The 16,388-nt window shown below is 46.2% G+C and overlaps 1 protein-coding gene across 3 annotated transcripts in view; it reads left to right on the plus strand.

The window, feature by feature from the left end:
- LOC144761298 (uncharacterized) overlaps nucleotides 1–16,388 on the plus strand; it is a 130,904-nt gene that overhangs the window by 88,172 nt on the left and 26,344 nt on the right. The window lies entirely within an intron of this gene.

The raw sequence follows: 16,388 nt of genomic DNA on the forward strand, positions 1-16,388 counted from the left end.
ACCATTTATGTTTCTGCTTCTCACACTGCGAGAAAGCAGGAGTGCCTGGTTGGGGGTGGGCGGTCCTGCTCGAGGGCAGGGGGAGTGGCTTGCCCTCTGTTGTGTGTACTTACTGTTTGGTCGGCCCTGGGGCCGATCAAACAGTCAATACCCATAACAGTGGGCAAGCCACTCCCCCCCGTCCTCGAACAAAGCTGCCCACTCTCCCTTTTTCTCAGCCTGCAGAGAAAACGGCACGGGTGGGGCGCGCTCCGATGCGCCTCGCCAATCACAATGCTGCCATTGCAGCGTTGTGATTGGCGGAGGGGAGGGAGGGGGCTGCCTTTCATGATCATGAGTAGAGCTGCAGCCGGAATTGGGAAAAGCAGGACAGGACGGCGGGAAGCTGAGGGGGTGCAGGACGGTAAGTTTTAAAAAAGTTTTATATAATTTAACCCCCCACGATGATCCCATTTCCACCCCTCCACCGCCCGTCATGCCGGCCGTAACTGTTGGTGACTGTATTAATTAGAGCTGCTTCGTGAGCTTGGCAAAGTGTCTGGCCTCCATATTAACAAACGAAAGTCCTTGCTGACTTGTGTGCCAGGGAAAGGTTGCCTGACCTGGGGTTGAAATGGACGGTGGAGAAATTATATCTTGGTGTGATGGTGACACATACATGTAAGAAACAGCCACAGTATTATAATATTGAGAGGGTCACTGGCGCACTGCTGGCCTCTGTCCGTTTTAGGAACATGTTACCAATCATTGATGGGTAGAGTTGCGGACTGCAAGATGGTGTTTTTGCCGATTTGCATATGCGTGCATTTATAACCTAATTAATGAAAGGTGTTGCCTGTGCATAAAATTTACACCAGTGTTTTTTCACCTCTGGACACAGCTCACATTTGCTGTTTTGTCTGTTTTTTGCTACTTGTATGTGACATTTGTAAAAGTTATATGTGTTCTACAATTCACTACACTTCAGCTATATTTACTATACTTTTCTGGTTTAATTAAAGCTCCCCTAAGGCTACAGTACATTACTGGTTTACTACATTAATTGTATGCTTGGAATAGATTTCTCTACTTATCAGAAAGTTTCTATGAATGAATTTTAGGTAAACCATGTTTTAAGTATATACGGAGTGCCCGGGCCCTGCCGTATCTAGTATGCACTGTAAGAATGTCAGATATATCTGTGTGTGTTGGAAAGTGGAGTATTGGTAAGGGTAAGTAAGCATCTACCACTAGCAACAAGGTCACTAACGCAATATAAGATCCCGTCATAGTCTCAGTACATTAACCCCTGGCTCAACCCTTGGTAGCATGGCTGCGTGCAGGCAGCCATAACTTAGGAGAACATTTAGAAATACCAATACATTAAATAAGTAAGACACAACACACAATAAGAATCCAACACCAATTTATAACAATAGGAAATATTTGAATCTTTAAAATAAAACCAAAACGACAAAAATTCAATATAGGGAACCATAGATATGATTTTTTTTTAAATGAACGCATTCTAGTGCTTGAAAACATATAGTGCCACTTTGGGACATCTGGTTCTGCTTGATCGAAACAAAGTAAATGAGGCTGGCCGCGATGGAGCCGTGGACGGATACACTAGGCGGGAGGCCTCAGTCAAAACTTTGCCTTCACACTTAAAAACTTTCCTGGAGGATTTTCTCTCGATGTCCAGCAGGCCGGATGTGCAGCGGCTTTCCCAGCTTGGTTCAAAATGAGCCCCAATGTCAACTCCTGAAAGTCTTGAGCTCCGGAGCTTTCAGCTGGACAAACCTGAAATCCAGGTCACTGTGCAAGGTAGTCGCTTGATTCAACGTCGGATCAGTGACCTCATCAAGCTTTTTCCAAATGTGCCTCCAATCTTCTCCAAACCTCTGGAGCTTCTTCCTTAAGTTCCCCTTGAGGGTACAAAGTGTCCACAACACAGATCCAAGGTTCAAGAGTCTCTTGAGTTGCTCCTCGGAAATTGGGACTGCAGTTCCCACAGTGCACCTGGCCAAATTGTTATATGTCCACTGGCACGCTCCAGGCTGGAGACTTCTTAGAGGAGAAGGTGCAGGTAATCTCTATTAACTCGTTGCTTTCAGGGAGTCCACTCCTTAATCCTTTTTGAAGCAAAGCAAAATCCTCGGGACTGTAGTTTCAAGTGTGCAGCAGGAGCAGTCCTTCAGGAAGCAATCCTTTGGGCTGCAGACCAGGGCTCCAGCAAGGCAGACCTTTTCCCTGTAGTTCAGGCAGCAGATCTGAGGTGCTATGCAGCTCTCACATATTTATCCAATGTGCTGGGGCGACAATTAGGGGGGGTGGGGCCTTGTCTGATGGGGTGCAGGGTTCCACTCAAAAGCATGACAGCTTCCTCCAAAATGCGGCATATTCTTGCCCTACAAAGCACTTCACTTTTAAAATTCGAAATGGAAAATCTTACTCCGTGGAGTGACAACCTTCCTAAGCCAACTTACTAGTGTGGCTCATTCCCCTTAACACTACCTATTCCAGATCTTGTGCAAATTTCATTCCTGGGGGTCCCTGCTGGCTAAGGAGCTCAGGACAAGGGGGTATGCCTGGCTTGCATTCTTACTGCCCTACTCTCTTTGAAGATTGGTTTGATGTATTAGTTATGACACATTCAACAATGGCACGTTGTCGGATTTATCATTACCAATCTTTTAAGTCCTTGAAATATTATTTTAGCTCACTCCTAGCAATAGTAATGTATTACAGTATTCCCATGTTAGCCGATGGAGCTAAACATGCTACAATGGGAAAAACAAAACTGGTAGTTTTTCATTCACCAGGGCTTAAAAAATCTCTTTTAAAATGTCCCTGCTTATGTTTGTTATGGCACTCTACCCCAGAGACACCTAGGATAGACCTTAGTGGTGACCTATATGTGAAAATAAGGTACCTTCATACTGTAGAAGTAACTTTAAATCCATAGTCGAATGTGCATATACTTTCAGTTTAAAAGCAGCTTTCAAAGCAGGGCTATCTTTTAAAATGACAACAGGCCACACAGCAGTGCACACTTAATTCCTTTAAAGCTGCTGGGCCTCTAAACCTACATGCCCTACCATATACCAGGGACCTACAGGTAGGTTGTCCGTGCCAGTTGTAATTACACCTAATTACCATAACCTTTTTAGGTCTTGCACCTGGCGACGCAGCGCGAAATGCTGTCGCCTGCGAGACCTATAGTTGTTGGCTATGCTTTCAAGGGCTTAAAGGGAGACAGGATATGGGCACGCGTACGCTGCAGGCCGTATCGGATCAGGACGCGCGCATTCACCACGTCCAGCTACGCGCTGTTGCCCATCCTCTGTCTCCCTTCTCGCTACTGCCAGCATGCACACGGTCCGTGACAACGGCGAGGCAGACAGCGCCTCACGCTTTCACTATTACACACGCCGCTCTACTACAACTGCATGCTGACAACTCCCGGACCCAACAATACACAGTCCCTGACAACAGTGAGGCGTACAGCGCTTCACGTTTTCACTATCATACTGCCAGCAGCCCCACTCACCGGGCTGCTGTGCATAGACTCCATTCCTCTCTTCTCCGCGGCCTGCGCGGGGTCCCATGCGACGCCCTGCAAAACAGACCCCCGCCTCTCCACTCCACCTGGCCCCCTCCTGGGACCCGGGACTTCGATCGCTACAGCGGGGCTCTCCCTTCCCCCGCATCAACGAGCCACACCGGCCTCTTCCGGCCGGGTCACAGGCCCCGCCCATGTCACGGGCAAAGATGCCTGACTTCCTGGTTTCGCCCCCCGGTCCGCAACAGTGATTTTCTGCTGCTCCTCTCAGCTGTACCTCCCAGTAGTACTCAGCCCTCTTTTGCCCACTCTTCCCTACCCTCGCCTCTCCCTTCTCCTCAGGCCGCTTTACCTCCACGGACCCTGATGACGCTCCCACCCTCTATCTCCCCGCCACACAACACACACTCGCCGCACAGCTCTTCTGGTGCAAAATACCCAGAGCCATTGTGCCCATACAGATACCCCTTGCTTGCTGCCTCAGCTGGGCACACCCACAGGACCCCCGCCCCCTCATGCCTCCTATCTTTTCACTCCGAGACCGTGTGCGCCTGCGCTTCTCTCCCTGCTCGTGTGTTAAGAGCAGTGGCACATCTGCCTCACAACCCTCTTAGATTCAGTGCTGGTAACTGAGGAAATTAATGGTAGTAAAAATTAGACGTTCAAAGTTGTGAGATTTAGCTACGTTCTGTGAGAGAGGGCGGACTTTGGAAACAGAAAGAGTATTTGGAAATAGCAGAGAGAATCCTCTTGTACGTGTCATTACTCTAGAAGGGCTGCTGCACGCGTGACCTGGGTCGGGTACAAGCGGTAACATGCTGCCTGGAAGGTGACAGACAGAAGTAAGAATAATAAAGGGAAGTTTTGTATTGTTTCCATATCTTTTATTGGGTATATGGCAAAGAGAAAGACCGGAAACAGTGATAAAATGATGCATTTCTCAGATGCTGCTAATATCTTGTTGTCGACCTGGCCATGTCACACCCACCTCTGTGAGGTAAGGCCTTGTAAGCCAATAAGACAAAATAAAACAAAAGCCTTCAGGAGAAAACTCACTAACCTTTCTAGGAGCAACAACAAGCATTTGCAATGCAATAGGTCTCGCAGTTACGCGAGTTTAAGCTATTGGCATTGTAAATTACAATGCCTTTTATTTATGTTTTTTAAAAGAAAACAAAAATAAAAGGCATTGTTATTTGCAATGCCAATTGCTCAAACTTGCGTCAATGCGAGACCTATTGCATTGTAAATGCGTGTTAATCAGAGCATTGGCCCTGGGCCTAGTTAGCAGAGCCCAAGGCACAGTTAGAGTCAGTTACCACCAGTAAAAGTAAAAAAATTGGAGGGATCAGGGCAAAAAGGATGACTTTCTCGTGGTGTGTATAAGTTATTACAAAATAAGTGACACTAACTTATGTATTTGATTTCATTATTTTATAGTGCTATTCATCCCAATATAGGGCGGCTGAGCGCTTTATATTACAGCACGTAGTATATGCTGACAAAAAACCATGCAAGTGTGTAAAACAATCTACAAGAGGTTACATGCCTTACAGTTTGCAGGCAGGTCCTTGCTGCCGGTTTAAGGACTGCACTTTATGAACTGCAAGTAATAAAAGGATCTGTGTCAAAAGCAGTAACTCAGTTACCTATGTTACACGATGTACTTTGCATGTGACACAACAGATCTTTCGAGCAAGTGCTTTAACTACCAGAGTTATCTTACCATTAATATTATTCACTGAGATTTGCTGGGCACACAAAGCCCTCTACAATAGGTGCCTTAACCCGTAAAATCTTTCAAAATCGTTTAAAATGCAGAATTTGCAACTGATTAAACCAGAATTGATTTACTGTCATGTTTCTGCTTGTTGCCCATTTCAGTTCGGGCTGGACTGTTCCCATGAGGCACAGGGTCAGACTGATTTGCATATGGCCATGTCTGAACTGGGGTGGTGAAGTGAGCTAAACAATGATGATGATTTAAACCCAGATCAGTTGACTGGGGGGGAGTGTTTGATTTGCTCAAACGCTCCGTCCATCATCCCCTTTGGTATCGCCCATTTCTTTGTGGCTGAATTTGTACAAAATAAATGTATACGTTGACTGTCAGACTGCTTTACATGACTAATCTCCTCATGACCCCACCCCCTTTTTCTTGCCACACCTTGAACCCCATTTTATTCGTTAGGGTAGTAAATTTTTTCAGTTGCCACACCTTGAACCCAATTTTATTGGTTACCGTAGTAAATGTTTTCAGTTCAAGCACTGTGGAAGTGCTTATAATCAATTAAGAGGTTTGGGTGCATGTGTTTTTAAGTCAGCACCATAACATGCGCACACTGTGCCAACCAACACTTCCCCACAGGCCCCCTCACCCTCAGCGCTTGCATATGCACCCACCCCGTCTTTTAATTTATTTATTCTTGCTTTTTTTTTGCCACCGGGCCTTCCTGCAACCATGCACAGACCTCTGGTTCGAGTAAACTTCCTTTATTAAAAGTGCCGTTTCCCTGGCTCATCGCATTTTTATCTCTCTTCGCTGCTTCATATCCCTTTTCCCACCCCTCCCTCAATCAGTCCACCCCTGGCTGTTGGGAAGAGGAGGTGGACAGTAGGTGTACGTGTAGTGTTGCTTGTTTTGGTTCTGAGCCCTCTTGTGTTGTTTTTCTGTCTGGATTCACGGAGGGCGATCATAACTAAGCCATCTGGAGGTAACCTGCAAGTCCGTGGAAGTGAGCGGAGCTATGTGTGTTAACCTTGAAAGAGTGAAAGTCTAATAAAGGTGAAACCAATGCAGCTATCTGACTAAATAAAACATGCACATGTTTGAACTCGTTTCACTCATAATCACAAGTCAAGTCAAGTCAAAGATAGCTTTATTCGATTTTGTTAAAAAATCATAAAAGCACATAAAATACATATATGTACAATAAAATCATTTATATTAATTAATCGGGCAATCAGCCAGACATTTCAATTTTCAGTTTTAGCAGAAATATTATAACAATGGCATTAAAATATTATAACATTGGGGATCGCCATCTAAGGATACTTTTTAAAAACAAGGAGACCGCATTCATAGTCATCTCATCTTGCGACAATTGTATCTTAATAAAAGCAGGTCTACATTGTCTCAACGCCCACAATTTTAGCAATGGTAATAAAAATTTCCTCCTACTATGCGAGTAGAATTTACAAAATAAAATGCAATGTATGGATGATTGCAAGGAGATATCATCACATGGACATGGTATTAAATGTTTTGCCCAATCATTAATAGCTGGAAAGGTGGCCATTCTACAGAAAGTTCCAGCTCTCAAACGTGCTAGCAGCATTCTACTATAACTTGAGTGATTTGATGTCAAGTATGACTGTATACCTGGGCCCTGTAATAGGTATTGGTGTTGAACAACAGACATCTTTATCCTCTCCACCTGCCAGCGTTGCTCCTCCAGGTGTTCAAGACAAGCCTCCTTCAATGCTTTTCTAGAAAAAGAGGATAAGGTAGATGGAGCATTGTAGAGCTCAGGGTGGCCTATGTCTGTTAGAAAGTCTTTTACATAGGCAAGCCAAGGAATATGTTTTGCTCCTTGATGTTTAACACAGTCTTGAATAATGGCCCGATTAAACTCAGTTTCAGTAGATGACCACACTTTGTGCCATAGCAAGACTGGTGAGACCTTGATTAAATCTGTTATATAAACCAAGGCGAGCTCCTTATGGCAAACATAACTTGAGGTGGATTTAGGGACGGACAGCAGGAATCTCAGAAAAGCATTTTCACTTGTTTGAATTTCTAAACAATCTGATACCCCCCAGATGCCTGCCCCATAAATGGCAGTCGAAAAGCACTTGGCCTTAAAAATCTCCAACAAGACGCGTACCGGTCTGCCACCCCAGTTTGTTTGAAAACTGTTTCACTCCTCTAATGGCACAAAGAAAAGCTAGCTTCCTTGTAGCTACAGCGGTGGACCATGTGCCTTTTTTATTAAAAACGATCCCTAGGTATGAAAAGGTGTTAGTAAGTCCTATCTTTGACTGGTTTAAAAAGATGTTGCAGGGTACATTCATTTAGATGAGCAGCACATGGTGAAGGTTTTCCCAACATTAATTTTTAAGCCTCTTTCATCCATGTATTCCGCGAAGCTGTTCAACGCCTTTTGGAGGCTTACTTGGATCCTTGCCATTATAACTGCATCGTCTGCATACAATAATATCGGTACCGCAACACCTTCGATTTTAGGGTAATCCAATTTTTTATCAATTAAAAAAGCTGCCACGCTATTTATATAAAGGTTAAATAAAATGGGTGCCAAAATGCAGCCCTGCCGCACACCTTTCATTATAGGAAATTTTCTTGTGCATTCTCCATTTCTTCCCAAGCGGACTTTTGCCCCAGCCCCTCTATACAATTCTTTTATGAAATTAAGAATGTTATGATCGATACCTATATCTTTTAAGGTGTCCCACAGCACTTCATGACTCAAACAGTCAAACGCTGAACTAAGATCAGCGAAGGTCATGAATAGGTTTCCCTTTTTGGCCACTACATACTTGTCCCTGATTATGGTCAAATTGAGCCCTTGTTCGACTGTGCCTACGCCTGAGGTAAAGCCATACTGAAATTTAGAGAAGGCATTAGCCTCCTTAGCCCATGTGTGTAGTCTATTCAGTAAGACTCTACCAGCCACTTTCATCAAAGAATCTAAAAGTGAAATTGGCCTGTAACACTTAGGATCATTACGATCTCCTTTTTTGAAAATTGGCACTACAATTGCCTCCCGCCAGGTTGATGGAAATCCCTTTTTAGTATAGCTGTTTAACACATTAGTCAGGAGTGGTGCCCAGAGGGAGGTATTGGCCTTGTCGGTGTCTATCGGGACTCCATCCGGTCCTGGGGCTTTTATTCAGGGCACTTTCTTCGATAGCTAGTTCTATTTCTGCTAAGGAAAAGACTATTTCCAAGGGGAAGTAGCTCCGAGTATCAGACTCGGCAATTGTCTGGCGGCCAAAACAGGTCGAGCTAAATAATTCATCTTTTTTATATAGCTCAGTGAAGTGGTTTACCCATGCCTCCTCCTCTATTGCAATCTCAATTGTGTCCGTTTTCCTTTCTATAAAGAAAGGGGCATTTACAGCCCTCCAAAAGGCCGTATTGTCTTTCAGTGCGCATGCCTTGTGGAGGGTTAACCAGGCATCCTTCTTTATGTCCAGCTTCCTTTTTTTTATTGCAGCTTTATAAAATAGTCTGTCTGATCTTATTTCTATTATGTTTCTGGGTACCTTTTTAAGAGCTGACATTAGCAGGGAGTGAGCTCTGGTGCACTCAGAGTCAAACCAGCCCACGGTCCTAATTCCTTCGCCCACCCTTGTCCTGCATGTCAATTGGTTACAGATTTGATCTGTTATCTTTTTGAAAGCAAGTACAACCTTGGTTGGACTGGGATTTTCCTCAAGGCAGGTTACAATATCATCTAAGTGTCCTGATATTAAAGTATGCAGAAAAGTGGTTGAATTTATCTTGTTCCATTTAATGGAATATCCATTAACTCTAGAGAGTGTAATCCCATGGTGATAAATGTTTTCAACTACATCAAATTTCTGCGGGTTTCCCACCCCAAGACTAAAAGATGTATGTATCGGAAAGTGATCGCTCATCGCGTTGTCCTCTGTTCTAAAGGTCAGGACACAACGTTGATAGCTAGCTGTAAATAAGGTAAAGTCGATCACTGACCTAAAGCCTCGTCCATTAAAGGTAGGTTGGAAGGCGACCTGAGGACTACAAAGCTAATTTGTGAAACCTAGATCCCATTCACACATCAGAGTATTAAGTAGAGTGCCTATCTTGGAATGCTCGAAGTGGGTGCATGGGTCTCCTTTCAAATTAACCATCCCGCAAGTGCCAGTTTCACTATAAGGGCATAAGTGACAGTTAAAATCGCCCGTTAGTATGACACATGTCTCTATTTGCCCACAGTCTTGTTGAATGTGTAAGGTGTTAATTGGGTCCCCCATGACCTTGTCCACATCATCTTTTGGAATGTTATTATAGAAATTAATCAGGATGACCTGTTGGTTTTCTCCCAACTTTAATCGCAGAAGTTGGTAATAATCTGCTCCTGTGCTCAGTGTCTTTATCGCCATATTTATCATATTTGATATATAAACGGTCAGACCACCTGAACTCCTACCCCTATTGTTCTGTTTAGCTGCTGAGAAGAATGTACGGTATCCACTGATATGTATCTCCCGCTGTTCCCAACATTCCTGTAGGCATATAATGCTGAATTTATTAACAAATTTCAGGAAAGTGGGGTCCTTAGCTTTACTTGCTAAACCTGCAATGTTCCAAGACAGGAGGGTTAATTTACCCACAGTTTCATCCTGTGAGGGCCTCTCATTGCCTTGCAGTATGGGTTCCAAAGCCTCTCCATAGTCCCCCTGTGCATCACCTATGACCCATGCACATGGGGATTTGCTTCCCAAATGTCCGTGGTCATAGTTGGGTTCTGCACTGTTATTGTCGGTCTTATCCTTTGTGGATAAATTCTGGGTTAATAGATTGTGTGTACACACATCTAGCCCTTGCTTTGATGGTGACTTAGATGTATAGTGCCCTGTCCCATTCTCATTCGTGTTGGGCTTAATTTTTTCCCTGCTAGACTCTTCTGGTTTCATGGGTGTCGTTACCAGTCAATCCACCATCTCAAGACAGCTGTACCTGTTAGCAGTGGGGATCACCCCCCAGTATCCCGGGTATAGTTGGTTCCTATTTGGGTATCCTCCCCACTCTTGATGTCCGCTGTTGCCCCAGTTGCCCCCTATCTCGAAGCCTTGATGACTCCTAGGTTGGTAGAAGTATGATAGCCGTCTGGTTTCTATACCTACACCACTCATGTGTGTCCTCCATGTGCAGATGTAATCGACAGTGCGCCGGTCATCAAAATTAACCAGGACACAGTCTCCTTTTAGTGCCTTTCTATCATGCCCTACCCATGGCACCCTACGTACCATTAAGATCTTACTGGACATATGTGGTAGGAGGGGGCGGTTGACATTAAGCCAGGAAGAAACTTTGTTCCTTAAGGACCAGCTTGGTTCCTCTTCGTAATCTTCAAGTTCAGGTACCCCTGTCAAAACAACTACACTCATAATCACATAAACTGTCATACTAACATATTGAGGGCGCTGTCTGCTCCAGTGGTTAGAGGGAAAAATATTTTTGTGAAATGCTAAATGCATGTTCTGGGTTCAGTGTCTGAGGCATTGTTCTGTGAGCTAGTTAAAGGACTTTGAACATCCTTCTCAATGATACAAGCCCAACCCTACCTAAAGCTGCCATACACACTGCTCCCCACATCGTCTTAAGTAGCCAAAAAAAGCAGTGGCAAAGCAATCAATCAGGGGGTTTATATAGCGCGCTACTCACCCGGGGGGGGGGGGTCAGGGACTCCGGATCAGTTGAAGAGACAGGTTTTGAGGTCCTTCCTGAACGTGTGCAGGGTCGGGGAACATCTGATGTTCACAGGGAGCTCCTTCCAGGTTTTGGCTGTGGTGTAGTAGAAAGCTCTCCCGCCTGTTCTGTTTCTGTGGATGTGGGTGACCTCTGCCAGGGCAAGGTTGGCGGAGCAGAGGTTTCTCTTGGGTACATGGAAGAATACTCTCTCGTTGAGGTATTTGGGTCCAATGTTGTGGCAGGATTTGTAGGCGTGGGTGAGGAGTTTGAAGGTGACCCTCTTCTCGACAGGGAGCAAGTGGAGGCCTTGTAGGTGTTGGGCCATGTGCTCATGGCGCGTTGTCCCGTGGACCAGTCTGGCTGCGGCGTTCTGGATGGACTGGAGTCTGTGCAGAAGAGTTTTGTTGATTCCGGCGTAGAGGGCGTTGCCGTAGTCCAGTCTGCTGGTGATGCGTGCGTGGGTGAATGTCCTTCTACAGTCGGGGGGATCCATTTGAAAGCCTTACGGAGGGTGTGAAGGCAGTTGAAATTAGTGGAGGCGTCGGCGTTGATCTAGCGGTTCATGGAGAAGGAGGAGTCGAGGAAGATGCAGAGGTTCTGAGCGTGGTTTGTGGGGGTGGGTGGGCTCCCGAGGGTGGAGGGCCACCAGGTGTTGTCCCAGGCGGAGGTGCAGTGCCTGAGGATGAGGAACTCGGTCTTCTCTGAGTTTAGCTTCAGGCACCTGTCCTTCATCCAGGCTGCCACGTTCTTCATACCTTCCTGGAAACAAAGTCTGGTGTCTTCGGGATCTTTTGTGAGCGAGAGGATGAGCTGGGTGTCGTCGGTGTACGATACGATACTGAGCCCATGCTGTCTGGTGAGGGGGGCCATAAAGATGTTGAAGAGCATGGGGCAGAGTGATGATACCTGGGATTTCCGTGGGTTTTGAGAGGAAGGGAGGGAGTCGGATCCTCTGGGTTCTGCCGGAGAGGAAGGATTGGATCCAGTCGAGGGCGGCTCCTTGTGTTCCAACATCGTACAGTCTGGCTGTACGAGTGCGATGTGAAACAGTGTCGAAGGCTGCGGAAAGGTCTAGAAGGATGAGGGCCGTTGTGTGACCCTGGTCGAGTAGCATGTGGATGTCATCAGTGGCGGCAAGGAGGGCGGTCTCGGTGCTGTGTTTGCTGCGGAATCCTGACTGGGAGGCGTCCATGATGGTGTTCTTTTCTATGAAGGCGCTCAGCTGTGCGTTTACGAGTCTCTCGGTGACTTTGGCCGCAAAAGGGAGGAGAGAGTTGGGCAGTTTTTCAGGTCCGTTGGGTCAGGCGATGGTTTCTTGAGGAGGAGTTGCACCTCTGCACATTTCCAGTCGTCTGGGCAGATGCCTGATCTGAGGGAGTCGTTGATGGTGCGTCCTAGTTCAGGTGCGATGCCAGCCAGCCTGTTGAAGATGTGCGGTGGGCAGGGTCCATTGGGGCTCCTGAGTGGGTTTTCATCATGGTTGCTGTGATGAGTTAGACGGTAGGGGGGTCCCAGGACGTGATGGTCGGCATCGGCGGCGGTGGGTAGGGGGTGGTGATTGTCGTTGGTTCGCTGAAGTTGTCGTAGAGGGCCTTAATCTTCAGATGGAAGTAGGAGCTGAGCTTATCGCAGAGTTCCTGGGAAGGTGTGAAGTCTGTGGCTTCGCAGGTGGGTTTTGCAAACTGCTGTATGGCGTTGACCAGTTCCTTGGCGTTGGTTGCGTTGGTCCGGACTTTGGCTCTTACGAATGTCCATTTGGTGTCTCTTATGCGCTGGTGGTATTCCTTCAGGGCGATCTTGTGGTCGTTCCGTGCTTCCGTGGTTTTCAGGTTTCGGCAGGTTTTCTCTAGCCATCTGTAGGAGCATCTGGCTTCTTGAAATTCTGTGGTGAACCAGGCAGCTTTCAGTGGGCTTTGTTTGGGATGGGGGGGGGGGGCGGAGGGGTGCAAACCTGTCTGCGCAGTGGGAGGCCCAGCTGTGAAATTTGGCGGTGTTGGTGTCAGTCGCGGCGATGGGGGGGGGGGATAGGGGGTTGGATAGAAAGTGGTGTTTAGCCGCTCCTCTGTGACTTTGCTCCAGTTCTGTCGTGGCGGGCGTGGGGCGGGTTTGGGTGCGGTGGTGGTGTTGAAGGTGAAATGGACGCAGTGGTGGTCAGTCCAGAGGGGCTGGGTGGTGTGGCAGAAGCGGGTGTTTGTTCCTGCCGCAAAGATGGGGTCGAGGGTGTGACTCGCTCTAGGGTGGGCGTGTTGACAAGCTGCTTCAACTCTAGGTTGGCGAGGTTGTCGAGGAGAGTAGTGGAGTCAGGGTTGTTGCCGTTGTCGAGGTGGAATTTCAGCTCACCGAGTAGTTTGCAGTCTGTGGAGGTGAAGGCGTGGGGTGCGGCTATCTCAGCGATGGTAGTTGCGTGGTGGGTGCGAGGTCCTGGCGGTCTGTAGATGAGGGTGCCGCGTAGTCTGGTCCTGGGGGTTGTCTGGATCTGGAAATTGAGGTGTTCCGTGTTGGAGTGGGGGTCACTCGTGGTGGATGTGGAGAGGCGGAGGGGGGTCTTGTGTGCGATGGCGTGTCCTCCTCCTGGGCAGTGTGGTCAGTCCTTTCTCTGGATCTTGTAGCCATCAGGGATGGTGGTGGTGAGGTCAGGACCGGAGGTGGCGATGGTCCAGGTTTCTGTGAAGAAGGCGACGACGAGAGGGTGTCAAGTAGGTCCCAGATCTCGATGGCGTGTCGGGGAAAGGAGCGCACGTTGAGCAGGATGCTCGTCAGGGTTTCGGTGGTATGTGCATCGGGCATTCCTTTGCCAGTTGCGGGGCTCTGTTGACGGTGAAGGATTTGTGGCAGGGTCTGCACTAGAACTGCCCGTGGGGGGTGGTCGGCAAGGATCTTGCGCAGTCAACGTGTCTTCCGGGGGTTGAGTGCGCGGAGGGTGATTGAGTCGTAGCAGTGAGGCCTCGGAAGACCAGGGGTCCTGGCGCTGGCCGCGGTCGGGTCACGGACGGGTGCAGACGGGCTTGCCTTACACAATGCATCTGTTAAATAAATAATTTACTGTTTAGTGATTCGATTTACTTTTGAAAAGTAAAACGGTCTGCAATGCAGTACAATTACACCATAGGAGGTGTAATGATACACCCAATAACCAATAGTATGAAGTGGGAAAGCAACACGTCTATGGGCAGAGTTAAAGCACACCCAACTCACACTACGCTTGTTCTGTCCTTTACTACAGCAACAACATCATATGTATTTGTAAATTTCATGTTAACCCAGAAGGGCATCTTGGCGCTGAATCACAGATGTGTATTGTTACCCAACTCTATGGTACTCATTTTATCATCCTCAGAAGGATGACAGGCTGAGTGGTTCCACTGGGATTTGCACCTGTGAACTTGAGGTAAAACACAGGCCTCTACAGTGAACGCATTAGTCCACTAAGTGGTAAAACACATCTAAAATCATTTATTATGTGAAGCCACTAACTTTCACAAAATGGTTGCCAGCTGTTGAGAGCTTTGTCTTGTGTCTATTCTCTACCTTCCGTAATGATCATACACTATTTATCTGCATCACTCATTGAATAATCGATCTCTCTTGAAGCCCTCTGTTATTGCTTCAGTGTGTTAGCTTTCATTATGTCACTGTCTGTCCTTGCCATACTATCTATGTTGTTCTCTTCTTCATCTTCCTCCTAATCAAATTGTTATCAGTGGCTTTAGGAACATGTCTATAACTCGTTCGGCTTCCTGCGTTGTCTTGTACACATGGTGGAAACTCCTCACCTAGGCTAAGAATTTATTTTGCAGAGACTTCCTTTTACAAGAAGACTCTGTGGCTTTGCTAAACAGCATCTGAAGACCTCCCCACTTACGGTGGACTTTTTCACTGATTTTTGTGACTGTAAGCAGAAAAAAGGCTAAAGTATCTCCGAGATACAGCAAAAGAACTTCACAATGTTTTTATTTTTCAGCAACAAACCGTTGTTTTTATGGTTTGTGCCGGTAATGTGAAAATAGTGCTGAGTATGCTGTCATGATATGGAGAAGTTGCCAGTATTGCAAGGACAGAATAACTGGAAGACATTGTATATGTTAAGTCTTTTTTAATATGGTCGTTCATTTGTACATAATGTCTACTTGGTTATATAAAAGGTAAAAAAAAAATGCTTATATCACTTTATTATAACTTTTCAGCATACTGCACAGCAGCCACACCGCTCGACAACATACTTTAAAGACATTGGCAAAGTCTATAGCTCTGGCTAATTACTTAAAAACTCCAAAAAGGGGAGACGTATTGGCTATGCCAATGCTTGTTTTAGATGGGTTATTGATGATTGTGAGAATCAGTAAATCACAGGATGATTGAGAGAATACACAGATGGATACCAGAGTGAATGAATGTATGGATAATTAATGTGCAAGTTTGTGCCTTGATGAAAGGCTCAAGAAGTAAGTGCATACATGAATGTGTGGATGAGTAAGTGTGAACAAATATGTTACAGGATGTGGCCTCAAACAACAGTAGCTAACCAATGTTATGTGTATGCAAGCATTACGTAGGCCATAAACAGCGTTGTGCCTAGAATTCCCACAGTATACAAATAATTATTACCATTATGCTAGTGAAAGCCAAACACCAGAGGTGGGCTCTATTGTGCCTAGATTGCCGATAATCAGGTAAGAAATACTACTTTGTCAGTTCCTAACTCAAGGTGCTCTGTGCTTAACATGGATCATACAGAACAGTAGTGAATCAGGTCATGTGAAAAATACATATAAGCATAAGAATGTCTTGCTGAGTAGCAGTAACATTTGCAGTTATAAACACATATCGGGTCAGTCATTCGTGGTATTTATGGGGTAATGCTGAAGGCATTTCGACCTAGGTGATAGGAGGATTATCCTCCGGACAGGATATAGTGAAGCCAGAGAATGAAATTAGTTGCAGGGCCAACTGTCCTAACTCAGATCAGTAGTCTGCAGTCTTGTGAAGGAGAGATTCTGTGCTGGGTAGCGTTGGGAACAGTGTACTCACTGGAGGTGCTGAATAGTATTACAAGAATATACAGAGAACCTGTCCACCACATAGAAATCAAACATATAATATGTCAGTTTGTAAATCTGAAAGAAAAATGCAGTTGACGCCTGTCGATCTCGTTGCTTTAATACTCGTACTAGACAGCGCCAGCCGACACGTGTTACGTCTGAGTACAATACACTCTGACTCTTCAGGGCTAGCTCCTAATAGAAGCAAAAAAAATCAATCCCCGGCAACCGGTGATAATTCCAACCCGGTTAGGATGTCTGCAGATTGTCGGGTCGTAGAGGAACAAGAATCAATTTATCCGCTGTGGGCGGTGTGCTCAATGAATTATCACCGTTATCAAGGTCG

This window comes from Lissotriton helveticus, chromosome 6, assembly GCF_964261635.1.
Source record: "Lissotriton helveticus chromosome 6, aLisHel1.1, whole genome shotgun sequence".
In the NCBI taxonomy this organism is placed as follows: Eukaryota; Metazoa; Chordata; class Amphibia; order Caudata; family Salamandridae; genus Lissotriton; species Lissotriton helveticus.